General features: G+C 41.8%; 1 long non-coding RNA gene across 1 annotated transcript; it reads left to right on the forward strand.

The window, feature by feature from the left end:
• The first annotated feature begins 908 nt into the window (after positions 1-908).
• On the forward strand, positions 909-14,050 carry LOC116575754. Its single transcript, XR_004279937.1, has 3 exons — positions 909-1,013; positions 4,070-4,200; positions 13,967-14,050. It is a non-coding gene; the product is annotated as an uncharacterized LOC116575754 (long non-coding RNA).
• The last annotated feature ends 7,056 nt before the right edge of the window (positions 14,051-21,106 follow it).

Here is a 21,106-nt window from a genome sequence, read left to right on the forward strand (position 1 = left end):
GAACCAATTGCCACCCAGAGATACTAGAATCGATTTTAGTTTATTTACTCTTGATCAGGGATCTAGAGTAGTGATATCAGGGATCACTTCAGGGCGCAATGGAAGGAAAAGGAAGGAGGGAACATAGGAAAGGGAGGGCCACGGAGCTCCAGCTTCATGTGCGGCTCACATGTAGTCCAAGAGTTTGCTGTCTGTGTGTAATATCAAAGCAGCCGAACAAATGTACTGAAAAAATACAGAACAAATTGGTCAGCTGGGCTTAACTCGAAGCAGAAGATTCAAAGGAGGACTCCCACGGTGCTCTTGTCTTTCACTAGGAGTCTTTTAAAAGCCAACCTGCTGCTTGCATAAATGATGTGACTAGAAGAAGGGGACTTTTGTTCTCTGTCTCTGTCCTGCTGCCCTGGGTTTGGGGAATGGTCACATCCTCCCTCCCCGCAGGGGTCTCTCTCAGAACAGTTAGCCATCCCAGTCCTGTGTTCCAGCACAATTGAACTCATGGAAATTTAATGAATGTTTGTTAATTTGAGGAAAGGCCTGGGATAAGTGCAGAGTCCCAACTCTGCTGCTGAAGCGCTGTCTCGGACTCCAAGAAATCAGCATTCTCAGTATGTCCTTCTTTAATAAAACACAAGCATTGGATTAGGTGATCTATAAAGTACTTTGTAATTTTTTTTTTTTTTTTCCTGATTTGTAGGTAGCCCTCATGTGTTTTTCTATTATTGGTACCAGCGAGCAGGAAGCATCATTCACTTGACAAGTAATTACTGAGTTTATCTTATGTATCAGATTTTGTTTCAGGTTTTAAGTTCACAAAAGTGAACAACACAGGCCAAATCAATAAACTCTGCTCTGATCATATTCTGTTTGAGCAGGGATTTCACTCCAGTGAAAACCTGAAAGAAGATGCTAGAATGTGAACTCACACTGTACCTTCCTTGTTGCCAACACGGAGACATGGTTTCCATCTCTGAAGGAGGCAGAATCATCATCCACTTCCCAGGCATCATTTGGTGGGTATAGGAGAAGGAAGAGCTACTACTTCCCAAAATGCTTTCTCCATCAGAGCCTGTCAATGGGCAAAGCCTTTCAATTGCCAACCAGAGATAAGGCTGGAAAATTAGCTCTCCTGGGAGATAACCCAACTCTGCAAATTCACACAAGAAAATTGATAAGCAGCTTTTCATAATGAAGGAAGACTGGAACAATGTTATCTCTGAAGATGAAGGACCAGCAAACAGGGCTTCTGAAATTCATTCCATCACCTAGAACTCCTGAAAGTCAACAGTAACTAGTTCAGCACTCCAAGAGCTCATAGCTTGGAATGCACCAAATTACCATTATCATAGCTTTGTTGCCTGCCATGCCAACATCTCCAGAATCATCACTACGACTTACAAGTGTGTGTGTCTTGATTGATAGCCCCCATGGGTAACTTGTTCCATCTAATCCCAGTTCCAGGGACTCTGAGCCAGGGACACTTTTGCCCCCTTGTTCCTGAGACATTTGACAACATCTGGAGACACTTTTGGTTGTTACAATTCAGGAAGTCCAACTTGATTCTGGTGGGTAAAGGCCAAGGATGCAATTAAACATCCTACAGTGGGCGGGATGGCCTCCTTCAATAAAGAAGTAGTTAGCCAAAGATTGTCAGTATTGCTATAATTGAGAAACTCTGATCTCGACTAAAACTTCCTCAACATTGGTCAGTTATCAAGGGTTTCATAAGGCTGTGAAGAATTATTAAATAGTGTAAATAACTGTGGTGAGTTTCTAAAATGACCCTCTAGTTGCACAGTAACAAAAATGAGAATATTTCCAAAATTTACTTCAACCAGAGGGTCTCTTCAGGTGAATTCTGCATTAATTTGTGTCTATCATAAAGGCTCCAGGGATGACTGCATTTGGGATGTGATATCATTCCCCATGTGCTCCAAAGTCTACAGTCTGTGGGAAAGCAAGGTTTAAAGACTTATTTTCTGCATTCGTATTTCTAGCATTTTCCTCAAATTTTAAAGAAATTTGTTTTGGGCTCTGTCCTTGACCATGGAAGAAAGGGAATTGGGTTGTCATCTTTATTAACAGGCGCACTTATTGAAGGGTATAGATCCCAAATGATCAAATTGCTCATGTCCTTAAGGAAGACCACATCTGGACCCGCAATTTATGCTGTCATAAAAAGACAAACATGTCTCACTGTCTCTTATCTTTTTCCCTCTGAAACATGCTTCCCAATTCAGCAAGAGGATCTTTCTCAAGCAACGATCAAATATGTCAGCCCCTGAAAGAAACCTAACAGAGCATTGCCATTGCATAGAAGGCAAATCTAAAATCCTTGACATGGTAGATGTTTGTTTTAAGACTATGTGTTCAGATGTGAAGGAAGGAATTTTCTGTTTCTCTGACAGAATTCACTTAACTTATAAGCCTCTTGTTTTGTTCAAGTAGTGGAACAATTAAGCCTGCCAAGTGAAGAAAACTACGTTGCTACAGTTTAAAAGCTGTTTCTTTTGGCTAATTACTCAGCATTGGATTTGCTTGGCCCACTCCTCCTTTTTCTCTGTTCTCAGTAGCATGCGGGTCCTGGTGGAGGCTTATGGGGCCTATCGGAGGTACATATTTGGTCTGCGGTTCTCTTTTCGCTGATCCCTGGAGTATGTCATAACCCATCGTGGACATGGCCTTCTATATCAGAGGAGGTCAAAACAGGAAAATAAAAAAACACTGGTGTTTGAAATAGGAATTTGGTCTGCAGAACTGGTTACCGGGGGATGGAAGAGATGAGGAAACACATAGGAGACTTTAAGGCAACCCAAAGGCTAGCAACAGCAGAAAGCTAATACTACCCAGAGGGACAAGCGAGGATGCAGTGTTATGAATTCAGGGGCTGCGTTGGAGTGGCCCCTCTGTTGGGGGCTGGAGCTTTGAAGCGCCACAGTCTTTGCTGGAAATGTTGTCTGAAGCAAAATAGGATAGAAGCCCCCTAGATTCTTTCTTCCCCTTGCCCTGTGTCCTGTCAGCATCTCCTCTGGTTATACTCAGTGGGAAGCCAGGTGAGATGGAAGTCAGGGTAATGCAACCTGTAAGAATTAGCTTCCCCATGTCAGAGAACAGAGTCAGGGGACAGTGAGGATTGGATCTCAGGGCAAACTGGCTCAGGCCCACCATACCCTCTATGTTTGCTTTATGTGCTCCTGAGGCCAGGGGACCCACTGTGTCCTTCTTGCTGTTAAGAAGATATGCTTTATATTGTCCACATCCCAATCTCCTGTCTCTGGTGGTTGGTTGACTCTCCCATTTCTGTGTCTTTTTCAGAGATATTGGATGTTCTTGCCTGTTTTTCTTGACTCATGCTGAGTTCATAGAACTCACTGATGCTGCTTTAGGTAATCCTTTCAAACATCTCCTTCAGTCATTGTTTTTCTGCAGTTCAGGTCCCATGTTTGCCCCATGAGGCTTACTGTCTGGGAAAGTGTGGACGCGGATATTCCTTAAACTTGACAGAAGAACAGGATCATGGTCCTCTTCTCATCTTCTACACCCTAACCAAGTTGGCTCCAATCTCTTTCCTATAGTTGTGAAACTTTTATTTCCTTTGTGGTGGGAGGGAGAACCATATTCTTCCTGTATTATGTTGGCCACTGAGTTTATAGGCCTTCAGATCAAGAGAAACAGTACTTAGGATGATGTACTTAAGAATTTTCACCTGAGTTTCAACCATATTTGTATCTATTTAAATGACAAAATCCTAGACTTCAAACTTATGGCATGAGACATGGAAGTTTTGAGGGAGGAGGTTGAGTGTATGTGGCATTTGGGTGGGATGTGAATCACTGTAGTCAGAGGGCACACTCTGGTGGATTATATTTTTTCAAAATGGCTGCCACCATATATCTCATCCCACATGCACATTTTACATCATGAAATAGATACTCTTCCCATTCCTTGTGGAATACAGGTCTTGTCTCATTGGATCTGGCTGGACTTGGGACTGTAATGAAGGTGATACTACATGATATCCAAGGGTTGATCATAAAAGGTAACATAGCTTTTATCTGGTTCTCTTCAGAAACTTCTTCTTGGAAACTGGTTATCATGCTGTAAAGAAATCCAAACCACATGCACAGACCATTTTTAAGTGTTCCAGCCAATAGCCTCAGCTGAGATCCTAGCTGATGGTCAACATCAACTGTCACACAGGTGAGTGAAGAAGGCTTCAGATTGTTCCAGTCACTGTCACTGACTTTTTCTGTACAAAGAATCTCAGGCACATATTGCTCAGCTGAGCTCATCAATACTCATAACCATGGAAGGTAATAAAAATGATTATTGCCATTTTAAGCCATCATTTAAGTTGATTGGTTATATAGCAATGGTAACAGTAAGAATTACTATTTCTGCCTTTGAAATTAAGAAGTTAGCTACAGGACTTTTAAGTTATTGATAAAACTAAGAGGGCCTATAAGTTAAAAAAAAAAAAAAAAGATGATTTGCATGGATCCTTTCTTATTGAAAAAGTATTTTTTTTAGTGAGTTCAGTCATTCAACAACATCTTATATCACCGGGAAATGTATAAATTGCTGGAGATTCAGAGATGGTAAATTCATAATCTCTGGCCACAAGGTTCTCAGAGTCTCCTGAAAGAGACACAAGCTGAAAGTCAAAAGTGATCAAATCATTAAATATTTATTGAGCACCTATGATGTGATAAGCACTCTACAGGTGTTGGGAATATAGTGGTATTGGGAAGACAGGCACCTGGAAATTATATTAGTGGGCTATAATGATGAATGTGTGGGAAGCATTAGAAGTGCATTGAGGTTCTTAGCAACAAACAACAGAAAATGACTCTGGCAAAATTATTAGGTTGAGCCATATGAAACTGGCTGTTTTGTAGGGTCAAAAAAAGACTGACTAGTGATAATCTCCTCTGATGCTCCAAAAACAGGACTCAGGGGGCACCTAGTTAGCTCAGTTAGAAGTGTCTGACTCTTGGTTTCAGCTCAGGGCGTGATCTCAGAATTGTGAGATCGAGCCTGGGGTTGGGCTCCTCACTGGGCATGGAGCCTGGCTTCAGAATCTCTCTCTCCCTCTCCCTCTGCCCATCTCTAAAAACAACAACAAGGACAACAAAACAGGATTCAGGGAGATCAGACTAGGGGATTAGCAGGGACCAAGGAAGCTCTGGAAGGACGGGAAGCAGGAAGGAGAAACCAACATTCTGTTTGCAGGAATAGCTAGTGGAGGTGCTACAGAGCTTCCTCAGGCTCTCTCCATCTGTGCTTTCCTCCTTCAAGATGGAAAGTCCCAGAAGACAACATCCGATGGGCTGAACTTAGGTCATAGGCCAATTCCTTTGCTAGAACCTGGGAATTTAGAAGAAAAATCTGGTTCCCTTGGCTACTATGGTAGCGTAGCAAAAGGGAGTTACCCTCCCAGCAAGACTCCCTATACTAGGAAAACATTAATTACACCGGAGAAATATTACATTTATTAAGAAGGTAGATGGAGGCTGGGCCACCAAATATTGACTGATGTTTATGTGTTCTTTTCCCAAGGCTTCTGTAAGAAAGCACCACAAACTGGGTGACCTAACAACATAAATTTATTATGTTAACAACATTAATTTATGTTGGCAGGGGTGGTTCATTCTGAGGAGTGTAAGGGAAGTATCTATTCTAAGCAGGCCTCTCTCCTTGGTTTATGGACGGCCATCTTTTTCCCGTGTCTCTTCACATCATCTTTCCTCTAGAACGTCTATCTCTGTGTCCAAATATCCCCTTTTAACAAAGACCCCAGTCATATTGGGTTAGGACCCACCCTAATGACCTCATTTTAATTAGTTCTGTTAAGACCTCATTTCCCAATAAGGTCATATTTGGAGGTACTTGGAATTAGGATTCCCACAGATCTTTTTTTGAGGGAACACAACTCAACCTATAGCCATTTAACTCAAAAGTATAAAGAAAAAGACTACTTATTCCTGAGAACATTCAAAGGATAATAAACTATATATACATAAATGGGTTTCAATGATCTGACATGGCTGGATATTTCTGCTGAAAATAGAGAAAGATTTGGACCAACTAGACCAAACTCTGCTATTCAGTCTTCTTTGTAAGACAGATTGAAAAATCTACAATTGTGGGATAAGTAAAAGTCTCACACTCCCTTCTGCTCAGGCATTCCATCTGCCCCCATTGGTCCCAAGCCAGGGTACACACCAGAAGCACCCAAAGTTTTTAAAATTAAAGGTTCCTAAGTGCACCCCTGACCTACTAACTCAGATCACTTTGGGGAAGGGGAAGGGGATTTTATAGCTAAAAAAAAATCTTCCAGGTAAATTCAATGCAACATCTAATGTCAGCTTTTGTCACTGACCATCTGGCACAGGCGATTCCATTTATGAAAAAGTGTTCATAAAACCAGAACCATTTCAGGGACATACAGTTTCCAGACACTATAAATATTTGAAAGACTATCAGTTTGAAGATTAAGTATCAATAATATCAGGTGGTAACAGACTCACACTCACTTCTCTGGGGATCTTGATTGTTTCGACCCCACTCTCTGCTGGGAGATGGTTGCTTATCTCTCTAGCCCTCCCAAAGCAGCATTGTCCTTCTCTAAAAAAAGAAGCAATCTTTATCTCCATTCCATTGCACCGTGAGGGTAGGGTTGGGTCTCTTGGGAAAATGTCAAATATCAAACACGAAATGTTTAGAAGACCACAGTTTGTCATTTCCCAAAAAAGATGTATCCCAGGACGAAAAGGAGAATTGTTTCTTCACATGATGGTGGCTGCAAGAGGTTGAAATGGGAGTTTGGCAAGTGGGGTGGTCTGCGATCCATCAACTCAACTAGACATTTCCTGTGGGTCTGAGTTTTTTCTATGGGAACTTTCTGGAAAGTTTCTCTTGTAGAGAGTCCTTCCCTGGTGGGAGCTCTTGATCATATCTTTCCAACGGATGTAGAGTTCTGGCTTTGCTACTAGTCTCCATTCAACTCACTCTCTTGTGACAAAAGAGCAACTCAATTTTGCTAATTTTTCAAAAACTTCAGTCAGTCAACTAATAGACTGGTTTTAGATAAAGAAAGCTATTTTGCTACGTTCTTTATTGTCAACAATGCTTTGGTATCTGCCTAGGTGCCTTAATGAGGTATATTTCTGAGGCAAGAGGAATAGTATCTGGGCTTATGACATGGGAAGTGAATGTTTTCCTGCCTATGTGGTAGTATTGGGTTCAAGCATCTGTTTTTCTCGCCCAGCACCTGTCTGCCAGGTGCAGAGGGAAACAGAGTGAATAAGCAAAGCACTGATTTTTCTGCGTGGCCTGATATTTACCACTTAATTGGTTCACAGGAACCAGATTACCACCGTTTATTTCTAAAGAAAACAGACTCTGTGAGAGAATGTGAGGGCTTGGACTTCAGAGTCCTCAGATTATATTGGCAAAAATGCCAACTCACTGTGCCTGGCACCTCACAGATGCTCCCTCGATGTAGCTGTTGTTTCTTCATCTCCCTAATCACATTATAGCCTGAATTCACGGCATCTCTCTTAGTGGCCAGTCTCCCCATGAAGACAGTTTCCATGCTTCCTTCGAACTTGTTCCAGCGAGCTTTGCCTGACTTTGCCAGCTCTTACCTGCCCTGATGGGTAAGCTGCTGGTCATTTAGGAGGCTCACCCCAAAGCCCAGCCCAGGTGCATAGGTGCCTCATCTGTTTTTCTTTGCTGCTTTCCAATTACCCGCTTTTAGAAAGCTGGCCTTGGTGACGACCGTACTAGAGCGCCCCCCAATGCAATTGGCCATTGTCTGATATTCTGAGAGGGAAGAGGAAGTCTGCTTTTTTAGGGGCCCGGGGAGGTAAAAGTGTCTTGACGTGTGTGGAGACTCAGGCCTCCTGGCAAGTCGCTCAGCTGGTAAAGGTTGTCCGCCCCTTACTATGGCAGAACACAATTGCTTATAAGGAATGTTTGGATAAAACATTTTCCAGGCCACATTGCTTCCTCTGCAGGACTATGTTATATGTGACAACATTCCAATTTTGAGGCATGACTTGTGCCAATCCACACAGGCAATTAGAGCTGACACATTCCATGGGCTATTGGTCAAGTCCTCAATAGACCAGAAAGAAAACCCACAAAGAAAAACTTTACCAATAAAGGGAACCAATTGGAGCCATGCACGGAGCCTTAGAGCAGAAATTTCTTCCTCAACTGTACACTGGGCTCTTTTACTGGGTCACCATTTCTCCTACCTCAGTCCATACCCCCGCCCCAGGCTGGGTGTGCTGGGTGCTATGTGATGTGGCTGATATTGGACATGGCCTCCGGAAGTTGAACCTCCAAAGCTCTAGGACTGTTCTTGAAGAGCTGAGGAGTTTAGAACTTTAAGTCATCTCCTGTACCTTCATAGAGAGCCCCCAAACAGCCCTCACACCATGGAAGTGTGCAGCAGGTGGCATGAAAAGGACCTCCCTGTTCCCACCCCCATGACTAGACAATCACTATCAGAAACACCATTCAGTGCACAAATTACAAAGTAAATCCACACCCCCCCTTGGAAAGTTGTGATGTCATTTCCTAACTATGGATCTTGTTAACTCTTACTCACAAGTCTCATACACAAAGAAAAGGCTATCTTGAGCTTTCTGTGATCTTTGCAACATAAACCAGCTGTTCAAAAAGGAAGCCTGTTCCATGGATGGTTTTGGAACTTTCTGTCATTCTAGGGGCCTGGTTCTGATCACTGAGCTGTTTTTATCCTCTCGGTATCTACACAGCTTTAATTACAGAGACACATTAATAGAGCCATTTGGATTAATAGAAAATCTAAATGTGAGATGTCATTTAAAAATGCAGCATTAATGTTTTCAAGTATTCAGGGCTTGGTAATTCTGGAAGGAAAGTGTTATGTACAGAGACATGGGGGACTTAATACAATGACCATACAGAAAAGACACAGAAGAGATATTTTTAGTTGTTGTCAGTTTGGGGTCCATAGAGAGCTTAAGAAGAGTTTTCAACTATTCTTAAGCATATTTAATGAGTTCAGTGAAATCTTGTTTTCAATTCTTTTTTAAAAAGTTTTGTAAAAAGATATTGGTTTTGATGCCGTAATCAACATACTATATTCACCCTATTTTAAAACTCATGTTCTCTTCTCAAGGGGAGCAAATTTCATGTATGATTTCTGTTAAAGGAACCAGAATGAGCCCAAGATGGAATCCCTTATGCTAAGTCCCATATCAGCAAACCCAAGCTTACCCATCATTGTATGCTTGGCTTTCCCAGAAAAGGAAATTTAGGTCAACCAATGAGTGCTTGCCTGCAGAAGTTACCTGACAGGGCTCTTTGCTTCATATAAGAGAAGTAACCTGTTTGCTTTTTTCCCAGAATAACTTCCTTGTTCCTGCTCACTTTGCTCTATAAAACCCTCTCGAGCTGTACAACTCTTTGGAGCTTGATTCTGTCTGGTGGCCCATTGGGTGCTGCCTGATCGGTGAATCACTACACAAAGTCAAAAAGGTCTTTAAATCTCACTCAGTTGAATGTTGTTCATTAAACTTTCTATCAAGAACCTGTAAGTAGGGGGGCGCCTGGGTGGCTCAGTGGGTTAAAGCCTCTGCCTTCAGCTCAGGTCATGGTCTCAGGGTCCTGGGATGGAGCCCTATATTGGGCTCTCTGCTCAGCAGGGAGCCTGCTTCCCTTCCTCTCTTTCTCTGCCTGCCTCTCTGCCTGCTTGTGTTCTTTGTCAAATAAAAAAACAAAACAAAACAAACAAACAAAAAAACCTTAAAAAAAAGAATCTGTAAGTAGGAAATATATATAGCAGTAAAATGAAAGACTGTATTAAACCATAGAGATTTATGATAAAACAATGAAAGGCTGCAAAGTCAAGGATAATCTGATATTTAGGGGGGTGATTTAAGTTTGTTTTTATAGATATTATTCAATTTTAAAAGCAAGTAATTACATACTTGGAGAGCATGAAGAGAAGATATAAGATGATTGCCAGAAACATTTGTGTTTTGGTAAATATTTAAAATATAATCCCTACTATGTTCTTTTTGGTCCCACATGTAAAAGACCATACAATAATTCCTCTTAGAGTCAACTGCTAATAGAATACAAATCTTTCCTGATATAATGGGAAGCTTTCTTTAATGAGATGATGAGAGAATATGATGCCTCAATAATCTATTCTTATTCTGTCTGCCAACGAGCTCAGAGCCCAATTTTATAATCAGTCACAGGAGTTTGCCCAGGTTTCCAGACAGAATTTCTCCTCTTTCTCCTCTACTCTCAAGTACTGAGCCCCTTTCTGCTCTCTCTCTTTTGGTTGCAGCACCCCATTTCTGAGGATTAGTCTTGACAATGTTCCTATGATTGCTTCTGTTGTAGTCCCCATTTTTCAGGTGAGGAACGTGGGATGATGAGAAGTCAAATAGATTGGCCAAAGTCACCTAGGTGTCCAATGGAGGAGCTAATATTAAAGCAAGCCACTGTCTTCAAGCCTATGCTCTTAATCCCTCTGCAATTCAGCAGAAAAATGTACCCAAATGCTCATCATTCTTATGCTCAAGGAGTCGGATAAGAGTTCTTATCTCTATGTTGTTGTTGTTGTTGTTGTTTTACCTTAAAATGTTCATGTAGTAAACATATATTACTGTTGTATTGACAAATAATTCTAATTCAAAAGGCAGAATCACTAAACAGCACCAAAAACCTAGGGCTAATGAACACTGTCTATTTTGCTGTGTGTGGTAAGGATTTGATGTAATGTGCAAGGCCCTCACTTTGTAAGGTGATGTAGCAGTTCTGCTAGGATTGTTGTCTAGTGCAGGCCCTTGATTTTTTTGTTGACTTTCTGAGGAGCCACAGGTGGAGAGGATGAGGTCTGAAAGGAAAGCGTGTGGAGATTACCTAGGCAGTTGGCCAAAATGGCGGCTTGGCCAGTGCTGTAGCAATGGACACGAGAGGAAAGTGGATCCAGGATGTCTGGGGATTGGGACCAATCTTTCAAAGTCCCTTGTGTTGGGCCATCGGTTTAGTTCCCTTCTGTCTATTGCCTGTCATCCGAGAAGGATCTTATTCTGAAAACCTTTTATTCGTTAAAATGAGCCCCTGTCTCAAGTCTTACTAAAAAGCGGTCTCTGACTCTCTCCCTTCTTCCCCTGGAAGCCCCCTGGCCAGACAGGAGTGAAGGCTGTTTGTGATCCCATGGCAGCAAAGGTGACCTTGTCTGTACATTGCACAGGTCCTTCCTGGTCACAGAAATGGGATTTTAAACCAGACCCAGTAAAAGCCAGTTGAGGAGTTGCAAAAAATCAGAGCAGGGTTTTTAGCTTCATACATAGTTTTGAGATGACTCACTACCAAATGCTTCCTAAAAGAGACTCATTAAGTTACGGTAACATTTTAGAATGGTATTTATAGTGCCAATAGAAAATGGGAGGGACAAGTTATTTGGACATCGCCTCTTTCTGTGCACTACCACCCCAGCGATTCTCTTTTTCAGTTTTCAAATCCTCTTTGTCCCCTGACCCAAGGCAGAGCCTGCCAGAGACTGCCTTCTGATGCCCAGGGGGACTCTGCCACTGACGGCCTCTCTGGGGCTCAAGTGTCCCCATTGTATGAGCCCTCGCCCCAGCCCCTCAAGCCGGACCCTCCAATCTACCAACGTTCCTTCCAACAGTTCTGTTCTCTGTTTATGAACAATTCAGATGTACTGTCCTGAAATGAGTGGAAATGCCAGAGGTTATTTGTTCTGGTTTCCTTCCACTGTGTATGCTCCGTTTCCGCGGCTGTCTGTTGGTTACCTAGGATATGGACAGGGAAGGCAATGGATTGGCTGGGAGCTTGGATGGATTCCCTGGGAGGCTGTGGAGCAGGGTTTAGTGGTCAGTAGGATGCCTAATTGAGTGCCTGATTAACCACTCGATGACCCCTCATGGGCTAAGCCCACAGCGTCTTCTCCAGGGCTCCTGGAATTCCACATGCATATGCCTATTTTGACTTGCCCCTAACTGGCTGTATAAATTTATATATCTGACTTCTACATAGCTATGGAATCTTCTAGAACTAGGATCCTCTATTATTCTGTGTTATGCCCAACATGGTTCAAATCACACGGAAGATACTTAATATATGGAGATCAAATATATGCTGAAATGAACACTTGTTCTGTTTCTTTGGCATCTGACATAAAGTCAGCATTTTATATTGCATTAATGGTTTTGTTGAAAAATAAAACTGACATTTATCAATCACCTATCATGGCAGGATCCCTTTAGATGTATTAATTTCTTTAAACTTCACAATTCTATGATAATGTAGGTATTACAATTCTATGATATTGTAGGTATTACTGTCTACAATTCAGATGTGATATTACCGAATTCAGGGAGAGCCAGCAATTGCCTGAAATCTCTTTGCTAGTAAGTAATGAGACAAGGATTTGGGATTCCGGGTGTCTTACTGTTTGCATGACTTCATAATACCCCAAACTAGGTTGCTAGCTCCATGGGGGCTTCCACTGTGTAAGTTAAACTGGGAAAATGTGCTTTTATGCAAGAGTCACTCAAAGAGTTGATATGAAAAATACCTTTTTAAAATAAATAAATATATTTATTAAAATAAAATGTTAAGAAGCTTTTTACTATGGAAAATTTCAGACATCACAAAAGTAGCACAAATAGTCCCATAACCCTTCATGTACAAGGGTTTTCGCTACCGCGAGCTGTCAGCTTTTTCTCTCTACTTCCCCTCACTTTCTTCTTCCCTTCACTGGACTATTCTGAAACAAATCCCAGATATTGTACCAGGTGACTAAGATTATGAAAATCATTAGCATAATGATATTCCTTGCTTAGAACATAAACAGACTCAGACAATTTGGGTCAAGCCAAATAGAAAAGTTGATTCCGTCCAGGTGCCAGGGCCCATACATCTGCGGTATTTCCCCAAGAATCAGGCAAACAGTTCCCATTATCCTCCCTTCCCATTAGTTCTTTAGAGGATGACATGTGTCCTAGATTAGTGGAAAACAAAAGATCCATTAATGTGTACTCTATATTGTAGAGAGATTCACAGTTTGGGAATAAACATGTGACTCTTCATGTTCTCTATGAAAACTCCAAAGAGTGCACAATGATCAGCACAAATGAGTTAAACTTTCAAGTGCTGTTACTTTTTTTTTTTTTTTTTCATTGCGGATTTTATATGCCATATCACGTAAGGGAGCTTTTTCCATTCTTTTCAATGGTCCCTCTGTCCATTTCTCAGAGACTGCTTCCTGGTAGGAACGGCAGGAAGGATACCATCCACAGCATTTTCCCATTACACGCTCAAGAGTTTGCGACTGGTTTGTAGGAAGAACTCACATTTAAAGGCTGACAGAAAAACTCACAGCTACCCCAGCGTTTTGGGGGGAAAAAAAACGTTTTGGGAGGAAGCCTCAGTAAAAGTGGTCTTTTGTCTGCAGAAAACAATAGTTCAATATTTCTACTCCTCATCACAGTTTGGGTTATAATCAAGACTAGAGATTGTGGCAATGGGGTTTTATGAAGAGGTCTGAGGGTATGTGTGTGTGTGTGTTTGCATGTGTGCATACAGTGCACCAGACCAAGGGGAGAGTGGACTGTGAAGGTGACAAGAAGTGGGGGAGGATGGCATGTCCTCCAGGATGAGAAACATTTTGGTATCTGTAGCTTTATACACTTTGGAATCTCAGGTCTAAAAATAACCCCCATTTGGAACCCATGTTGTTTATCTGTATCCTGGGTTTTCCCATTCTTAAAAATACCCTGACATGCATATAAAGACTGCATTCCAAAGGTTAATGCTTCTTAATCCTGAAGGGAGTGGTGAGTGAATTCCTTATACATCAATCTAAGAATAGGTCTTGGTGCTATTCTAGTGTATGTCATAATATGAGTGGTTTCTTCTTTTTTAAAAGGAAGCAAATAGTAATGGATGGAGAAGGAGAGGTTGAAAAGGAAGAGATGAGTTTCTTCGGGCCAAATAAAAACCATCTCAGAAGACCTTAAAAGAATCATTGCATAAAAATGATTTTATTGGGGAAAAAGAAATTGTATGACAACAACCCCTCCCCCCAACCCCACTGTGGCGGTTTCCAGTTGATGCCTACCCAGAAATTCTGGAAATCAGAGGAAACTGAGTATTTGTTTGTTTGTTTAAATGAAGTCTTCTTTCCACTCTGATTTTCTTTGACCCGACAGAGTTTCTGACCATTTCCTCGGCAGGCAGGCAGGGGCAACAGCCCTCACCATGTCCTGCCTGCCTTCTCTACAGGGTCCTCTTCGTCTTTCTGCTTCTGACAGAATGTCTGGCAACCAGACTTTCTGAATCAGCGTTGTTTCTGCCCTGCTTGCTCCCGAGGTGCTAGCGTCCAGGCAAAGAGTGAAATAGAAAGCATGGAAGCTGACTTAGCCAGGCTGGGGAAAGTTCCAGATAGATCCTGGTTTCTTCTCCCCTCCGATGGCCCTTCACTGTGCCCCAGCACCTCCATCACCTCTTACTGACCCCCAACCGTATTTCCTCACCGTAGCTGGTTTGGGGTGAGTTACAAACAAGCACAATTTTAAGACACAAGTTGGAAAGGTCAACTGGGTTTTTGCTTTTTTTTTTTTTTTTCTTCTTTTAAAGGAGGGATCCTGCGGGCCTCCTGGCGCCTCCTCGCTTCCAGCTAGAATGATTACAAATTGAATCCAGGAGACAATGAGGCTGTGGAAGACTTGATGGAATCGTCACAGGCCTTCTCTAGTCTCAGGTGCCCTTCCCGGGTCCCTTCCCCCTCCCCCCAGGTCACCAGCACGTGACCATTTCTGGCTCTGAGCTGGCTTGTCCATGGGGCATTTCAGGAAAATTAGCGGCTGCGGATGAGTGAGACCTTTGCTCCTATGTAGCCCCAATGGAAAGACAGCACTCTGGAAAGGCATTATAGAATGGACGGTAATGATACTGCTTAGGGTGGTGGTTATTTTGAAATGTGTCCTGGAGTAATCATATATTTCAGCACTCAGTTTAGGTTTCACATTCTCAGGCAGAATCGTGTAGAGTCAGGAGGGAGCTCTGTGCCCCGAAAAGCTCTCCTGATGTCATGCCTACAGTCCTATCTGTTCCTCTAGGTTATTTAAATGTCTCCTGAGATAACTGTCTGCATGTAGCCAACCTATCTTTTTATTTGAGGTTTTTCTTATTGTTTTAAAGATATCCCCCCCCCCAATAAAAGAAAATCACCAATTCAGAAAAAAGGCAGGAACATTTTAAATATTTTTGAAAAATCAGTTTAAGGGTAAAAAGGAAATTATGTGACTTCAGTTATGTATTATCCTACATCCAGTCCCAGGCCTGTATCTCTTAGATTGCCCCCAAGTCTCCTTGCCTCCCGGATCTTAACCTGTTCACAGCTTTGTGTTGCTGGCTCTTATTCTGGATCTGTAGCGCTATCCCTGCTGGGCACTGGTCACCCATCTCTAAGGGTCAGTTGGATCTTTCAGTTAGATGAGTGGTCACCTTAACCCTCTGGTTCCCAGTAAAGGGGATTTGGCGTTCCAAGGGCTGTTTGACAATGTGCGGGGAATTTTGGTTGTTGCACTTGGTGGGAGGGTGCTACTGGTTCCTGGGACAGAGGACAGGGCTATGCCGTACACCCTACAATGCATGGAAAGGGTCCTCACACAATGTCAGCAGTGCCTAGACGGAGAAAACCTGCCTTACCCTGGGATCCATATACAGTTTTCCTCCGAAATGCCACTCCTTCCATGAAACCCTCTCCGAACGACCCTGTTTTCCCCTTTCTTTGAACTCCACTACATGTTTGGCATGAAGCCATGTACTGCCCTGCATTGTTCTTTAGAATTTGTGTGTGGATACTTCATCTTCCTAATTGGATGTGAGGTTTCCTGACAGCAGGAGCTCATCTCCTCTTCCTTTCGTGCCTTTAACTGTACCAAACCCGGTTCTCTGCACTTAGCATTTCCTCAATACATTCCAGATAAATGAGCATATCTTCAGTGGATGATTGAATCCTGAAGTCTGAAGTTGATACATTGGGATAATGGCAATGATTATCCAAGAAACTTAGAGAGGGGTAAAACAAAACAAAACAAAACAAAAAGATGCTCATAGAGATTTAGAGAAATTCAATAAGCACATAAGGGAAGTGGACAGCATACTTTCTGATGCCCACAGAAAGAGTCATTTGATAATTGGTTAATAATAATCTTAACACTTTTAAATAAAGACGTGCGCAGAGAAGAAAAAGAGTAAGTGTGTTAATGATTTATGGTAAGTCTTAGCTGGAGGATTCCAATGACTGAATTTGGGAGACATAGATATCTGTAGAGTGTTTCCTGTGAGATGATGGGCGTTTCATTAAACCTTATCTTAGCTTAGATGACATGATCCTCAAGACATTCCCCACCCATTTGTTTCAGCTCCACGCCAACCAAGCAACATTCAGATTAATAACCCAACCTCCTAGCTGTTCAGTACATGGAAAGGGAGGTCTTAGATGGGAGGGGCAAGCACTCGGGACCCTGGACATAGATATCAACCATAATAAATTAGTAAATTGACCTTTGGTTTACACATTAATCTCCTGTGAACTGAGGGTGTGGGTCTCTCCCCAAGATTCTGACTATGTCTGGAATTATTGATAAGGTCCAGTTGCTGACTGAAAAGGCGGGGGGCCAGACTCTGGTCTGTGACTCATTCACCAAAGCAGTGCCATGTTGGAAACGGCTTGACCAATAGCTAGCTGGCTTTTCCCCTGTGACATCCCTATTTTGCCTTAATACTTTCTTTCCAGCTCCAACGTATCTTAACATTGTAAGATTTCAAGTCCCATTCCTGATTCTGGAATTACAACTTTTTTTTTTTTTTTTAACCCCAAAGCCCCTTGAAAATACCATTTATACTTTATTTAGAAATATTCTGATTGGAAAAAAAATAAAACAAAAAAACCCACACGCGGCTTCTTTTTAATAAAGGAAACTAAGTGGGAAGGTCAAATTGCTCTTAGAACTTTTTATAGGCCTGGCAGCACTGGAAACATTTCATCATTAAAGAACGTGTGACAAGTCACTGGGACCATTTACTGAGGGTTTCTCAGGGACAGACCAAGAATAGCAAAAGGGATCTTTTCTAAAAGACTCCATGATTTGACTCGGTTTTCCTGAGAACAGCTAGGACTAATTAGAAATAACTTGCAGCTTGTATTCGTTACATTTGAGTATTTGTTAACAAGCTCTTGTGTGCAAAACAAAGATGGATTTTAACTTGATTTGTCCATCCAGTCCTCTTTTTATGCCTGCCTCCATCTTTTCACTGAAATGCAAGGGTTTCTTGTTTAATGTCATTAATTAACAGAGGAAGTTGGGATGAAAATATCTTGAATGCTCCACCTAATTATAATCCCAGTCATGAATGCTGGAGAAAATGTGGCGTCTTAATAAAAAGAAAACAGTCTAGAACAATATTATGCAGTTTATAAATTCCATTGAACCACTGTACAAATAAACAATGCTACTGAATCACACAACAAATCATCTTACAATTAGGCCACACAAGACCAGCTGCTCTACAAAGGAGCCCGTGAGCCAAGGAGCAAAACTTTGAAGATAAATATTGCCATATGTGAAGAGAAAAAAAAAAAAAAATCCCAACAAACCTTAATTGCATGGAGCATCATTTTCCAATGCTATTTGCCGTGGGAATAAAGGATTTCGTGTTGTGACCCATGACTGTTGTAAGCATCTTCTTCGGTACAGGGTGTAGAATTTCAGATCAGACCGGTAGCAGCATGAGCGTGGATACATGTGAAATGTGCCTTTTTCTTTCTCCATCCCTATGGATTTCCTTCCCTCACCTTGCTGGCATCTCTTACCACTCCACAAACAAAATCAGTTCTCCACGAATCTACGTGGGGTGCTACTTTCTACCTCAGCTGAAGAAAAATGTTAAACATAGGCTAGCCTCTGAGTTGGTGGATATCCCCAGGGCACAGAATCATTTTAGCGTTTGTTAGAGTTCAGCAAGAAGGCTCCCTAAATTTGATGATCCATTCCCACGCCAAGCATTAATGCTCCTTGGCTTAACTGCAATTCTTATGATTATCCTTGCATTTGACAGTAACTACAGTTCTTGGATTATCCTTGTCACCACTTACCAACCCCCTTTTTCTAAAGCCTTGACAGTGACTGCATTCTCAACGTCATTTCTCATTTATGTCCAATAGTAACCAGGGCGAGACAATCCTCCCAGGAAAAACCAGACAAATTCCCAGGGTGCCAACACTCGCAGTCCTCAGCCATGGTGGTGAAGTCCAGGGAGTAAAAGTCACCCAAAGACTAGAAGGAAAATTCTCGTTCAAATTTCTAGGGGTGATTCGTTCCAGTTGCTTTTAATTGTAATCATTGGAAATGCAATACTTGGAAGGCTCTTTGGAAAAAAATCACTCTCTTATTATTATTTGTAAGATATTGATAAACTAATAGTTCTCTCTTCATAGATGCACCATCTTTCTGCTTATGTGAAGTCTTCCTTTGGTCTGTGATGAGGAAAGTAGTAATATGGACATCAAAGCCACACTTTTACCGTATCGTATTCGCACTCTGTTTCCCAAGAGAAGATATTTTTCCCCCTCCTGCTTCACAAAGGAAGTGCTTCTCTTTCCTTTTACCTTCTCCTTCCTTGTGGAGCCCAGAATCAAGTTTGCTTGAATCAGATTAGAACGTCCCAAAGGGACACCCAAACTTATGAGTTGGTTATCATTATAACATTTGTCAAAATGGGATATAAAATGTTTCAAGTTTGACAGTGGAATAATCTTAACTTTTTTTTTTTTTAAAGATTGTATTTATTTATTTGACAGACAGAGATCACAAGTAGGCAGAGAGGCAGGCAGAGAGAGAGAGGGAAAGCAGGCTCCCTGCTGAGCAGAGAGCCCGATGTGGGGCTGGATCCCAGGACCTTGGGATCTGACCTGAGCCGAAGGCAGTGGCTTAACCCACTGAGCCACCCAGGTGCCCCAATGTTAACATTTTTGAGCAATTATTGTAGTTTATATAATGTTTTATTTTAGAAAATCTAAGAGGGAAATTAAAGAGTTCAGAGGAGGCTGAATACTTTGTCCTTGGCTCTGGGAGTGCATCATTAACAGCAACAACAAAAAACTGGAAGCCCCCATTTACTTAAAAAGATATTTGGAACTTAAATTATATAGGGGCGCCTGGGTGACTCAGTCGGTTGAGCATCTGACTCTTAATTTAGGCTCAGGTCACGATCTCAGGCTCATAAGATTAAGCTACACATCGATTCCACACTCAGCAAGGATTCTGCTTGAGTCTTTTCCTCTGGCCCACCTCCCTCACCCCTGTTTTCTTTCTCTGAACTAAATATTTTTTTATTTTTATTTATTTTATTCTATTTTATTTTATTTTTTTTTAAGATTTTATTTATTTATTTATTTGACAGAGAGAAATCACAAGTAGATGGAGAGGCAGGCAGAGAGAGAGAGAGGGAAGCAGGCTCCCTGCTGAGCAGAGAGCCCGATGCGGGACTCGATCCCAGTAACCCGAGATCATGACCTGAGCCGAAGGCAGCGGCTTAACCCACTGAGCCACCCAGGCGCCCTAAATATTTTTTTATTAGCATATAATGCATTATTTGCTTCAGGGGACAGGTCTGTGAATCATCAGTCTTACACAATTCACAGCATTCACCATAGCACATCCCCTCCCCAATGTCCATCATCCAGCCACCCTCACCCTCCTCTCCACCCCCCAGCAACCCTCAGTTTTTTTCCTGAGACTAAGAGTCTCTTATGCTTTGTCTCCCTCCCTGGCCCCATCTTGTTTAAATAAATAAATCTTAAGAGATAACATAACAAAAAGAACTTAAATTATATATAATTTGGGAGATCTTTTCTCCTATATACTTACTGCTTACAGGTCATTATCTTCGAGAGTGTAAATCAAGCATCCTCCATTATCCTTTCCCCAGGGGTTGCTTGGGTTTGGCTCTTCCATTAAACCTGCTTTGTATTTGAAATCAGCAGTGTTAACACAAATAATGTCTGCAGTGTTGTTGAAAAGAAGAGTGGTTGCCTGATGTCTCCTTCTACACCCAATATCATGGCTCCTGTTTGTTATGAATTCCAACCATAAGAGGACACAATAGTTAAGGTCAAGGAGACACGCATCGACTTGGGTCATCAAGTTGTATGTGTGGAGAAGTACTCCATTATTAAATGGGAGTGTTACAAATGAGATCAGCTTAGAGCAGTTTCTGAAGGCAAAAGGAAGTTGTGTATGCAAAAGCAGAGATGCTCACGGGACATTCTCTTGCTACAACGCTCCTTCCATCTTGGCATAGGCCTATGGCCTCATGGAGGTTCCCTATTATCAGTTGATGGAAGAAACAATCATCTTCTCCTGATTTAAGGGTAGTTCTGGATGGCATGCTAGCACTATTCCAAAGAAAATTGTTGTAGTTCTATAGATTCACTCTGGGTGCCCTAAAGACACTGCAGGTAAGGAAAAGTCTATCAGTGTGCAAAACTTTAAGCAGTGTAATTAAAAGTCATTCATTTTGCTTAGAAAGAGAGGGTAAGAGATGTAGTAGATGTAGTAGATGTACAATGACTCATGGCTGTGGCTATGGTTTCCCAGATGGTCAGAGACTTAGAAGGAGCTCAATTGGAAAATTAGTGACAAAAAGGTATGGTGAAGAATATGTGGATGGATCTCTGAATGTGTGTCCAAAACCAAATGAAGCAGAGGAAGACCTTAATGATCAATATACAAGATGATCTGTCTTATTGCCAGAAGTTAATATTCTTATGTCTTATGTCAATAATGTCTTATTGACAGAAGTCAATATCTCTCCCTAGGTGTCCTTGACTTGCTCAATGGGTTCTTCAAACAATATGGAGAGAAGTGGGAGTGGAGGTTGTACATGTGCACAAAAACAGAGTCTTATACTCACTAAGGTTGGTTTGGCTTCAGCCGCTGCTGAAGATCTGTCCTTCCAGCAGCAGAGAACAGGACTGAGCCCCTAAGATGGCACCATT

This window comes from Mustela erminea, chromosome 17 (assembly GCF_009829155.1).
Source record: "Mustela erminea isolate mMusErm1 chromosome 17, mMusErm1.Pri, whole genome shotgun sequence".
Taxonomy (NCBI): domain Eukaryota; kingdom Metazoa; phylum Chordata; class Mammalia; order Carnivora; family Mustelidae; genus Mustela; species Mustela erminea.